The sequence below is a fragment of the Chenopodium album genome, chromosome 14 (genome assembly GCF_948465745.1).
Source record: "Chenopodium album chromosome 14, dcCheAlbu1.1, whole genome shotgun sequence".
Taxonomy (NCBI): Eukaryota; Viridiplantae; Streptophyta; class Magnoliopsida; order Caryophyllales; family Amaranthaceae; genus Chenopodium; species Chenopodium album.
The window spans coordinates 14971994-14983924 of record NC_137847.1 but is presented as its reverse complement, the minus strand read 5'-3'; positions in this window follow the sequence as shown (position 1 = coordinate 14983924).

Sequence of the window (11931 nt, the reverse complement as noted above, 5' to 3'; positions counted from 1 at the left end):
GAGAAGTCCCAAATGAAGATGGAGGAACTGAAGAAGAGTGTTATCACTCTGGGTGGGGACTTGAAGAAGTTGGTCACAAGCACTAAGAAGGGGAGATTGTCCACTGTCAAGGACATTGTGTCCCAAACCAGCAAGAAGCTAGAGGATCTTGCTGTTGATGAGGACCAGAGCACTGCTTCTTAGTCTTATCTTAATTTGCTGCCTCTTTATTCTGATAAAACTTTATTTATATTTTCTTTTTGGGAACAATTTATTTTGGATTGAAACTATTGGGTACTTTTGTCTCTTTTGCTAAACTTGTGAATTAGGTACATTTGGCCGATGTTTTATATCGATTTTGGATGATTAGTATTTATCTTTAATCTACCTATATGTTTTGTGAATATTTGTTCTCTATGCATGCTTCCTAGTTTAACACCAAACTACTTAGATTGGTGTTGTGTTATGGTATACTATTACTTGTGTGTTAGTTTTTGATAATGCCAAAAGGGGAAAAGGTGCAAACTATCTAGGAAACTTAATCATTCAATGGTCTATGTTCGAAGTCTTCATAGCCTGCCTATTTCTCTACAAGCAGGTATATGCAAATACAAGTTTTCAAGTTTTTTTTGTTAGTTATGTTTTTCTTTCTTAATATTAGTTCCCTCTCTGCATTTTGTTCTTGCATTTTTTTTTCTTTTTTCTAGTTTAAGTTGGATTATCTTTGTTTCCTTGTAAATAAGTTTGGTTTGTTTGTCATCATAAAAAGAGGGAATATTGTTGACCTTATGATCTTGATTAGGGGAGAGCATAGCAGGGTACCTAGTAAAAATCTCAAGACCCAGAACCGGAACCTATTGCAAGAGGTTCCTAAAAATAGGATCCGGAACCTGTTCAACAGGATTCCAAAAAAATTGGGAACCGGAACCTGTAGACACCTGATAGTGTCTCCCCAAAAACCAAACCCAGTGATGAGTATCTTTCACGCCATTGAATATCGAACAAAGTGAAATGTTCAAGAGTCTCGTGAATTCTTCTGTTTTCTAAAATGTTTTAATAAAAATAATTCAATTTTGTTTTCTAAAAATCATTCATTTCGTATCCTATTTATGAAAAACTTCCAATATAGTTTAGTTTGGTCCATGTTATTGGTCCAATAATTGTATAGTTGGATGGGGTTTGAAAAGACCTTTCCAAAGATATATTATAAGCCCAATTCTGAGTTATAACGAGGAAGTTATGCCCAAAATACTAAACTGGATCCTAAATGAGTTTTATGTGCGACCTAATGATTATGTGGAGGGTCCATTAATATTAATTGTATTCCTAAAGTCATTAGGATTTATCTTAGTCTTCTAAAATCTTATAAAAGGTTATTTTGAGTTCTAATGGGATTAGGATTATTAATTATAATTATATTTGATTTTGAAAAGATAAAGAATTCTAATTGGAATAAAACAAGTGTTTTAAAAATAAAATCCGGTTTAATTAAAGATACGGACTTCAAGTAACCTAATTTCATTAGGAGAAGGATTCGTACGGAAATCTTATCATGCAGCAATCATCGCGACGCGATGGCGCTATCACGTCGCGATATTCTTGTCACGTCGCGATGGAGCCAGTTTTACTCCGAGTCTCATTCTAACTCTTTTCTATCGCTTACGGTCGATTTTTCTCTGTAAATAGGGTCGTTTTCCTCCATTTTCAATCATCAACAATCATCTATTCTTTCTCTCTCTAAGCTAGAAGCTTATTCTTTCTCTCTCTCTTTCTAAGCCTTTCTACACCCTTTTTCAAAATACACCATTCCTCATTCACTAGATTCGAATACACCTAGCCAAGCTCGAAATTTCCTTAAACCTAGACGTAAAAGGTTGAAAGTTCTAAGGGTTTGGTCCCAAATCTAATATCAATTTTTATTATTGTTGTTTAATTTAATATTTTCCTTGAAGTTACTAACGTGTGTATTGTTTTGATAGAAAAAGGTACAAGGCTACTATAACACCCTAGAAATTCCTTTCTTTTAAAATACCTGTTTTGCCCTGTTTAAAACTTTAAATAGGAATATCTAAGATATTACCGCCACCGTGAAGACGGCTGAGGCAACTATCAAAGACACACAGCGGAAGACTAATTTCAAAACCATTCAAAACAAGTCAACTTGAAAAGTCAATCAACGAAAGTAAAGTCAGACCAAAGTCAAACAAAGTAAAATAAAATCAACCTACAACTTGGAACCATTATAGGCCCTTATTAAAACCAAACCCAATTCAAAACCTTTACGTTAGTCATGCATAAAAATAATATCATAAATAATCAAACTAATAAACACATCATATACTTATAGAAACTAGCATGATTCGCTCTTCACTCCTGCCCATTCATGAATATGCTTCATCACCTGAAAAGCTTCTCTCTACTTGTTTCCACTACTCTTCATTAAAAATGGGTCATCATAAAGACAAGGCCAACAAACACACAAAACACACAATCACAAAGCTGAGTACATAAGCATAATTAACACACTAACATACAATTCCCTATCAACACACAACTTACCTCGTTGTACCTGTTTTTCAAGCATACAACAATCAATGAAAGTTCTCACTAGACACTACATAATTTATTTAATGTTTACTACGCATCAAACGGGTTTCCCCAATAACCTCCCCCAATAAATTGAGGTTACTGACACGGGAGCTAACCGTGCCAGCATCAATAACCACTCGTAAGTGACGGAATTCCTGCGCATAATAATAATAAAAGGAATGTACATCGTCCTGTACTCCATTAGAAGTTATGGTTAAATATGAAACCCTATAACTCCCCCCATATGTTCATACTCAAGGTATATACGTTCCAAGAGTTTTGGTGCGTAATCTCTTTCACTTTACGTTATTTACAGATTATTAAACCTGGTGATGACTCTCAAACCATAATCATTCAGTCAACAATAATTATTCAAACAATCAAACATACCAATTTAATTCTTGAATAATTAGTGACCACATAATATTTAATGTTGAACCCTTTTTTATTCTACCTCGATGCCAATGACACCTTAAACGCATAAAGCGCCACAAATCCTATCCTTCGGTGTTAAAAACACCTTAAGTGCACTAAGGCACCAACATACAATTTATTCCTCGTGTACATAGATACTTATATAGCTCATTCCTCATGGTTATAGCATCAATAAAAATTATATGAACCGTAATAAAATTCCTTTCCAATATTCCAAACCAAGTTAAACATTTAGTTTAATTAAACATGCTTTCTAACATGCCACAAATAAATATGTGGTTCATAAACAATACTCCAAACTATAATTTTCCAACAAATAATCCATCACAAATAAATCATGCCTTATTATTCAATCACCAACAACAACCAATTCATAAGTTCCATTCCAAATCTAGCATGTTACTACTTGTAATCAATCAAACACATTTAGCATGCTATTACATCAACATAATTATGCTAAGTACGCGAACGTACCTTGTATACGATCTTAAAATCGCCACGACTAATAGAAATCACTCACTTCGAAGTCTCCTACAATTTAAAATCATAGAAGAGTATTAAAATCCTCTCTACACAAATTTCCAGCAATATATACTATTATAAAACCCCTCATAATTTAATTAAAATAAGCTGAAATTATATTTAAAACATCATACATTAATCCCAACTAATGGGTAATTAAAATTCCTTAAAGAAACTTGATTTTCAATGCACTACCAAAATTTCCAGCATTATATTTTAATGAAAACTCGCTGTAATTAAGCCTTAAAACATTTTAATCAAAGGTTTAGACCATTATACATCATAACCCTTCAATAATTCATAATTCAAGAACCTATGGTTTCAAAAATTGGGGCTTTTCAATTAAAAATATAATCTGAAAATTAATTAACATAATACTCATAATCAAACATCAAAAATCAAAAATCGAATCACAAAACTCTTAATTAATAATTAGATCTAGGATTAAATTGATTTTTAAAAGAAAGTTTTAAATTTTTTTTTTCGAAAGAAGAGGTGGCAGCGGCAGCCACCACGACAGCTGCCTGCTGCCGACGGCTGACGCTGCTGGCGGCCGGCGGCCACATGCTGCTGGTTGTCGGTGGTGAGGGAGGGTGGTGCCGAGAAGGGGAAGGGGAAAAGGAGAAAGAAAAAGAAAAATAAAGAGAAAAAGGAGAGAAATTTACCTTGGATTTTCTCCACTCTGGACAAAGTTTGATTTGCCTTAAGTGTTGAATATTTATACCCCTTCTCTAGAAACCCTTCTCCCTAAACTTTCCTCTTTTAATTTTCCTAATCCCTTCCATAATAAAACTTTACTAAAATTAAACTTTCCTAAAATTAAACCCAACTTAAATAAAATAATTAATTAAATAAACTTTCCTTTTATAAAATATTCCCAAACTTATTTAAAATAAATAATTAAAATACTTTAAATAAAACAATTCAATTTAATTAAATACTTCTCAAAATACTTATTTCAATTAAAATACGTATAAAAATATGAGGTATTACAGCTACAAAGTGGGTAATTTAATTACTTAATTGTTAAATTTCCTTAGAAATCATGCTTGAATTATTTTATTGATTCCTAGTATCATGTTAGGATGTTTTTATTGCTTTCTAGTATCATGTTAGGGATAAAGCTTTGATCTTTATTGTTTAGTGACATGTTAGGATTTGTCATTAATCTTGTTAGTATCATGTCTAGGATCTTGCTAATATTGTTATTATTCTTTGAGATTATGATGATGATGATTTGTTGTATCAATATTATTATGTTGCTTGATATTATTGCTATTGCTTGATCACGCCCTCTCTTGCAGGTTTAAAGGGAATTTGTACTTGAAATCACGCTTAATAAGATAATTAATAATTTTATTTAGGCTAATATGATTTTAATTCAAGTGATCGCCAATAATAGATTTGTTTGTGCATTAATAATCAACCAACATAGATTAAACAGGTTTAGGATTAATATATTGATTGTATGTTAATTGAAGCATACATGAATATGAAAAGAACAAAGTAAAGGCCTATTTAGGGCAGGTTCAATCTCTTTTAGGTTGGATTTGTACCTTCATCCCCGAATATCCAGCCATGTTTCAGGACCACTTTGGAGTTAGCGATCTCTGTGATCGTGAATGGTTTACAAGTTCCTAAAACTTATTGGCGACTCTTTTGCTCTAGCTTCCTTCCCTTTGGACGCCACCATAATTAAGTGTATGATCACAGTGGGGCTCAAGTGCGGGATGTTTGAAATATTGCCTATAGTTTTTGGCGACTCCATTGGGGAGATTTCTATTTTAATTCCTAAAATTTATTTTGGCAATAATTTAGAATGAGTGGATGAGACTTGAAACGTTCTATATATTCATGTGCGTAATTTTGATTAACATTAATTGGATAAGCATGAAAAGGTACACATTGAAAAGACCATCCGTAATGCGTTAAAAACATAGGATTTTACATGTAGGAAATTTGGGAAATATCTTTCACAACTAGAATCGAAAAAACGCTACAAAAAATCGAAAATCCCGAGAACATAGAAAGCTGCCGAGGCATGTAGGAATTTTCGCGAGATGACGGCATCCATCGTAGTGCGATGACCTTATCGCGACGCCATACTCTTATCGCAGCGCGATAAGACCATCTCCTCGCGATGGATCCTGTTTTCTTGCGCCGAGTTCCTCCAATATTGAGCCAGTAATCTGCCTTGTTTTACCGATTTGAGTACTGTTTGATCGATTTTACTTCCTGATTGAATTTTTCCTTCTTTTCCGAAAACCATATGTGTTCTACATGTGGCTTTAGCCCTCGAAAATTCATGCTCCATCTACCCAATTGAACGCTCTGTGCAACGAAGGATACATCACCAAAACCATGGAAACAAGTTTAACTTGTTGGGTCCTATCCATACGCGCCAACCCTTCCAAAGGTAAGGCTTCCGCGCGATGCATCCGGACTCATAACCATGGACACTCTTTGACTACCATAATTCTTGAACTTTAGAGAACTAGAGCCATGGTTAGGTTGCAAACTCATTGGATCATATTGTGACTACTTGAGTATTTGTGCATTTCTTACTCATGCATAGCCTATGTGTGATTAAGTTAACCGTTTGTTTGACTTGTGTTTAATAATAAGTTTAAATAAACTGATTAATGGCTAAAAGGACTTTTCTTAATTAGTTAATTAATTTGGATTATTAAAGTCTAAAAATACTTGACTTGGCTAAAAGGACTTTAGGTTCACCCTTTTCCAGCAGAATATCGGAAACAAGTTCAAACTGACATTTTGACGCTGAAGTTTGGGTTGTGGCGCGAACCGTCAGGGTTCATCGCAACGCGGAGCAATATCGCGCCGCGATGGCTTTGTCACGACGCGACAGTTCCATAAGTTACGCGATGGTCCAACGTTTTTCTCAGATCTTCGCGTCAAGTCTAATTGATTAATTAATCACATAATTGAGTCATAATTTGGTCTTTAATCGAGTCTAAGCACATAGTCTCATGGTCTTGCACAAGTGTCAAGCATATCACTTTTACTCACTAATTAATATCATACACTTTGTATATGAGTTTCACCATGACCATGTCTAAGAGTCTTGTGTGCGCGTTTTCCGTCGTTTTTAGGGGGGTAAGTTGGATATTATATCCTCCCAATAAAACTATGTTGTTTTAAACCATAGCTTAATTTGTAACTTGATTTCCAAAATATGCACCCATTTTTTGCTTTTTTTTTGTCTTTTAACCCATAAAAGTCAAAGTCAATTTGAGTCAAGTCATTAAGTCAATGGTTTAATATTACAGCGCTTGGTCAAGAAGAAAAGGGCGATCAATCAAGGATAACACTTTCGTCCAAGTTCTACTCTTCGATAAACCCATCAGATACAGAAAAAGTTCATAATAATGGCCTCCCAACAAGAAGTTGATGAATTGGAGCAAAACATGAATAGCTTGACTGAGATGATGAAGACTCTTGCTCTTCAAGTCAACGATCCCGTCAAGCAAAAACAACTTGAGCGCATGGAAGAAAGCCTTAGCAAAATTTCCAACGACTACAAGTTTCAGGGAATTAGCTCACAAGGGGTCTTAATGGACAAAGAACTTCTTCCGCAGAAGTTCAATGCTAATGACATCCCTAAGTTCAAACCAACTAACAACCCTTATTTTCATTTAAGATATTTTGAGACTATAATGAATATTAAGGAAATCGACAAAAAGGTCTTCCCCTCATTGTTCTCACTATTTCTTGAAACCGTTTGTCAACAATGTTTTTTCTCTCTAGACAAGGAGAAGGTTTCTTCTTGGGAAACTATTACAAACGCTTTCATTGATAGGTACAAGTGCAATATTCAAGTTGAAACCGACCATAGAAGACTTGAGATGTTGAAATAAAAGGAAAACGAAGGATTCACTTCTTTCTTCAACAAGTGGAGAGAAACTTCTGCTAAGATGGTAGAGGTTCCTACCGAAAAAGAGTCTGTGAGGATGTTCATCAAGAATCTCCAAGAGAAGTATTCAAAACACTTGAAATACCAAAGCAATTTGAATACTTTTAAGGCTGTCTATGACACAGATATCTATATTGAGGACGGTCTAACAAAGAAAAAAGCTGCTAATAACAACAACAGTGGTTGGAAAGGAAAGAAGAACGACAATCCTTCTTCTTCCAAAACCACCCACTCAAACAACATTAGCACCTTTAACTTGAATGAGGTCCTCGCCTTGAATAATCAAGGACAAAAGAAGCCAATTAGGAAAAATTTCACACCTATTGGCATGAGTAATGACACGGCATTCGATCGCCTTCACGCTAAAGGACTCATAACTCCTATTGGACCATTTGAAGATCCACCAGTCGAAAGGAGAAAGGCTGTAATACCCCGTATTTTAATACGTATTTTAAGTATTTTGTGAAGTATTTAAATAATTTGAAATGTTTTATTTATAGTATTTTAATTATTTATTTTAATAAGTTTGGAAATATTTTATAAAAGGAAAGTTTGTTTAATTAATTATTTTATTTAAGTTGGGGATTAATTTAAGAAAGTTTTATTTTAGTAAAATTTTATTAGGAAAGGGATTAGGAAAAATTAAAAAGGGTAAGTTTAGGAAGAAGGGTTTCTAGAGAAGGGGTATAAATATTCAACACTTGCGGCAAATCAAACTTTGCCCAGAGTGGAGAAAACCCAAGGTAAATTTTCTCTCCCTTCTCCTTTATTTTTCTTTTCTTTTTCTTTCTTTTTCCTCTTCCCCTTTTTTGGCCTCACCACCGCCGGCCGCCGGCCACGAGCAGTACCAGTCGGCAACAGCGACAGCCATCGGCGCTGGCAGTGGTGCCGACCTGCTATCTGGCTGCCCTTCTTCATTCGAAAAAAAAAATTTAATCTTTGTTTTAAATTTTGATTTAGTCCTAAATCTAATTATTAAATATGAGTTTTGTGATTAATGTTATGATGATTGATTATAAGTAGTATGTAATTTAATTTTCAGATTTTAATTCTAATTAAAAAGCCCCAATTTTGAAACCCTAGATTCATAAATTATTAATTATTGAAGGATTATGATATAGGATGGTTTAAACCTTTGATTTAAGTACTTTAAAGCCTAATTACAGCAAGTTTTCATTAAAATATAATGATGGAATTTTTGGTAGTGCATTAAAAATCAAGTTTCTTTAAGGAATTTTAATTACCCATTAATTGGAATTAAAGTATGATGTTTTAAATATAATTTCAGCTTATTTTATTTAAATTATGAGGAGTTTAGTAATGGTATATATTGCTGGAAATTTGTGTAGAGAGGATTTTAATACTCTTCTATGATTTTAAATTGTAGGAGACTTCGAAGTGAGTGATTTCTATTAGTCGTGGCGATATTAAGATCGTATTCAAGGTACGTTCGCGTACTTAGCATAATTTTATTGATGTAGTAGCATGCTAAATATGTTTAATTGATTACAAGTAATATCATGCTAGATTTGGAACGGAAATTATGATTTGGTTGTTATTGGTGATTGAATTAAGAAGCATGATTTATTTATGATGGATTAATGGTTGGAAAATAATAGTTTGGAATGTTGAATATGAACCACACTCTTATTTATGGCATGATAGAAAGCATGTTTAATTAAACTAAATGTTTAATTTGGTTTGGAATATTAAAAGAGAATTTTATTATGGTTCATGTAATTTCTATTGATGCTATACGCATAAGAAACGAGCTATGTAAGTGTCTATGTACACGAAAAATAAATTGTATGTTGGTGCCTTAGTGCACTTAAGGTGTTTTTAACACCGAGGGATAGGATTTTTGGCACAATAGGCGTTTAAGGTGTCTTTGACATCGAGGTAGATTTAAAAAGGGTTCAACATTAAATATTATGTGGTCACTAATTATTCAAGAATTAAATTGGTATGTTTGATTGTTTGAATAATTATTGTTGACTGAATGATTATGGTTTGAGAGTCATCACCAAGTTTAATTATCTATAAATAACGTAAAGTGAAAGAGATTACACACCAAAACTCTTGGAACGTATATACCTTGAGTATGAACATATGGGGGGAGTTATGCGACTTTATATTTGACCATAACTTCTACTGGATTACAGGACTCTGTACATTCCTTTTATCATTATGCGTAGGAATTCGGCCACTTACGAGTGGTTCTTTTATACTGGCACAGTTAGATCCCGTGTTAGTACCCCTTTATTGGGGCAGGTTAGGGGGGAAACCCGTTCGATGCGTAATCAAAACTAAATAAATTATTTAGTTACTTAGTTGAGAAGTTTTGTTGAATGTTGTATGCTTGAAAAAGAGGTGCAACAAGGTAAGTTGTGTGTTGATAGGTAAAAGCATGTTAGCGTGTTTAATTACTCTTATGTGCTCAGCTTTGCTGATTGTGTGTTTGTTGGCATTGTCTTTACCTTGGCCCTATGATGACCCATTTTTAATGGAGAGTAGTGGAAACAAGTAGAGAGAAGCTTTTCAGGTGATGAACATATTCATGATGGACATGAGTGAAGAGCGAATCATGCTAGTTTCCACAAGTAATCGATGTGTTATTGCTTTTATTTATTTTATGATATTTCTATTGCGAGACTAACGTGAAGGTTCTTAAATTGGATTGTTTTGTTAAGGGCCTACAATGGTTCCAAGTTGTAGGTTTGACTTTGTTTTACTTTGGTTTGACTTTATTTTCGCGAGTTGACTTTTAAGTTGATTTGTTTTAAAATATTTTAAAAGAGAGTCTTCCGCTGTATGTCTTTGATAGTTGCCTTAGCCGTTTTCACGGAGGCGGTAATATCTTAGATGTTCCTATTTAAAGTTTTAAACAGGGCAAAACAGGTATTTTAAAAGAAATGAATTTCTAGGGTGTTACAAAGTGGTATTTGTGAGCTTTGGTTGAGATTTTATTACCATTAAAGCCAAAAACGTGTTTTAAAGTGTGTTAATTTTAAAATTGGCCAAGTACTTATTTATTGGTGAAAATTTTTAAGAGAATTATTTTATTTTATTTTATTTTGAGAAGATCAAATATTTTATTTGATTAAATTAAAACCCGAAAAAAAATTTAAAAGGGGAATCCGAAATTTTTTTTTTTTAATGTCCGAAATTTTTTTTTTTATTTTAATAAAGGTTCGAATTAGCTAATTTCCTCACTAGTGATCTTCCTAGTCCCATCAACTTGATCACCTTTTCTGACAAGGACTACCTCCTGAAGGTGACACGCATAACAAGGCCTTGAACCTCACAGTTATTTGCAAAAGAATGAACGTTCCAATGACTGTAGATAATGTGTCAGCGATTAATGTTTGCCCACTCTGAACTGCAAGAATGTTGGGAATAAAAGATGAGGACTTGTCTCCATCAACACAAGGCATAAGAGCTTACTATAACACTAGTTGTCAAGCTCTTGGGACTATCACTATGAATGTCACGGCAGGAGTTATTATATTGAACACGCTACTACTTTTCAAGTGGTAGATATTAAAGCTTCATTCAACCTATTATTGGGACGCCGTTGGCTTCATGACCTTAAGGCCGTCCCTTCATCCCTCCATCAACAAGTCAAGGCTATAGTTAAAGGAATTCATGTCACAATCGATGCTTCCCCCATGAGAATCAAAGCGGTAGATAAACCGATTATAAATGTGGAGTACGATGAAAACGATGAAGACTTATGGGGCTTTAATGCTGAAGAGGTCGCTTCAATCGAGGAAGATGAAAAGACCCCTCTTCGCTACGAGCCTACGACCTCCATTAGAACATAACAGGCAATGCTATTCTTAGGAAATAAGGACACTTTCGTAGAATGACTCTGGGAAATAAGAAGGGAATAGCAAAATAAATGGGACTACCTGGCCTCCCAAAATTAGACACTTTTGGACTTGGTTTCGAACCAACTCTAGAGGATCTTAAGCGAGCCCTGGAAAAGTTCAACGCACGGAGAACAGCTCGTACCAAGAAAAGGGTAATCCCAATGGATCACTATCCTCTCACCCTAAATGGACAATTTATAAAAGAGGGTGAAGATTATCCATGCCACGAATTCCATGAACCTTTTGTCAAAGATGGGATAAGACAACCAGGGTTCAAAATATTCTTGGATTGTAATTTCTTAGATGAGATCCCAACTCTCATCCACAAGGAGCAAGCACCCCCTTGCTTCGACTTCAATGTTATGGGACTCCTCTTTGGATACGAGAAAAATGAGCCTAAGTGTGTCGATGACAACTCCGTGCTTATCCAAACGGTGTTGCAAAGTGAAATTTTTGACCCCTCAAAGCTCATTACTCCGACAGAAGGATTAGTTCAAGGATGGCGAAAGATCGTGAAGGTGACTACACTAAGTGGAAGAAGAATCTCCATCCCCACAGGATAAGGACCAATGTTCGATGAGTCTGAGTCATCTGAGTCCG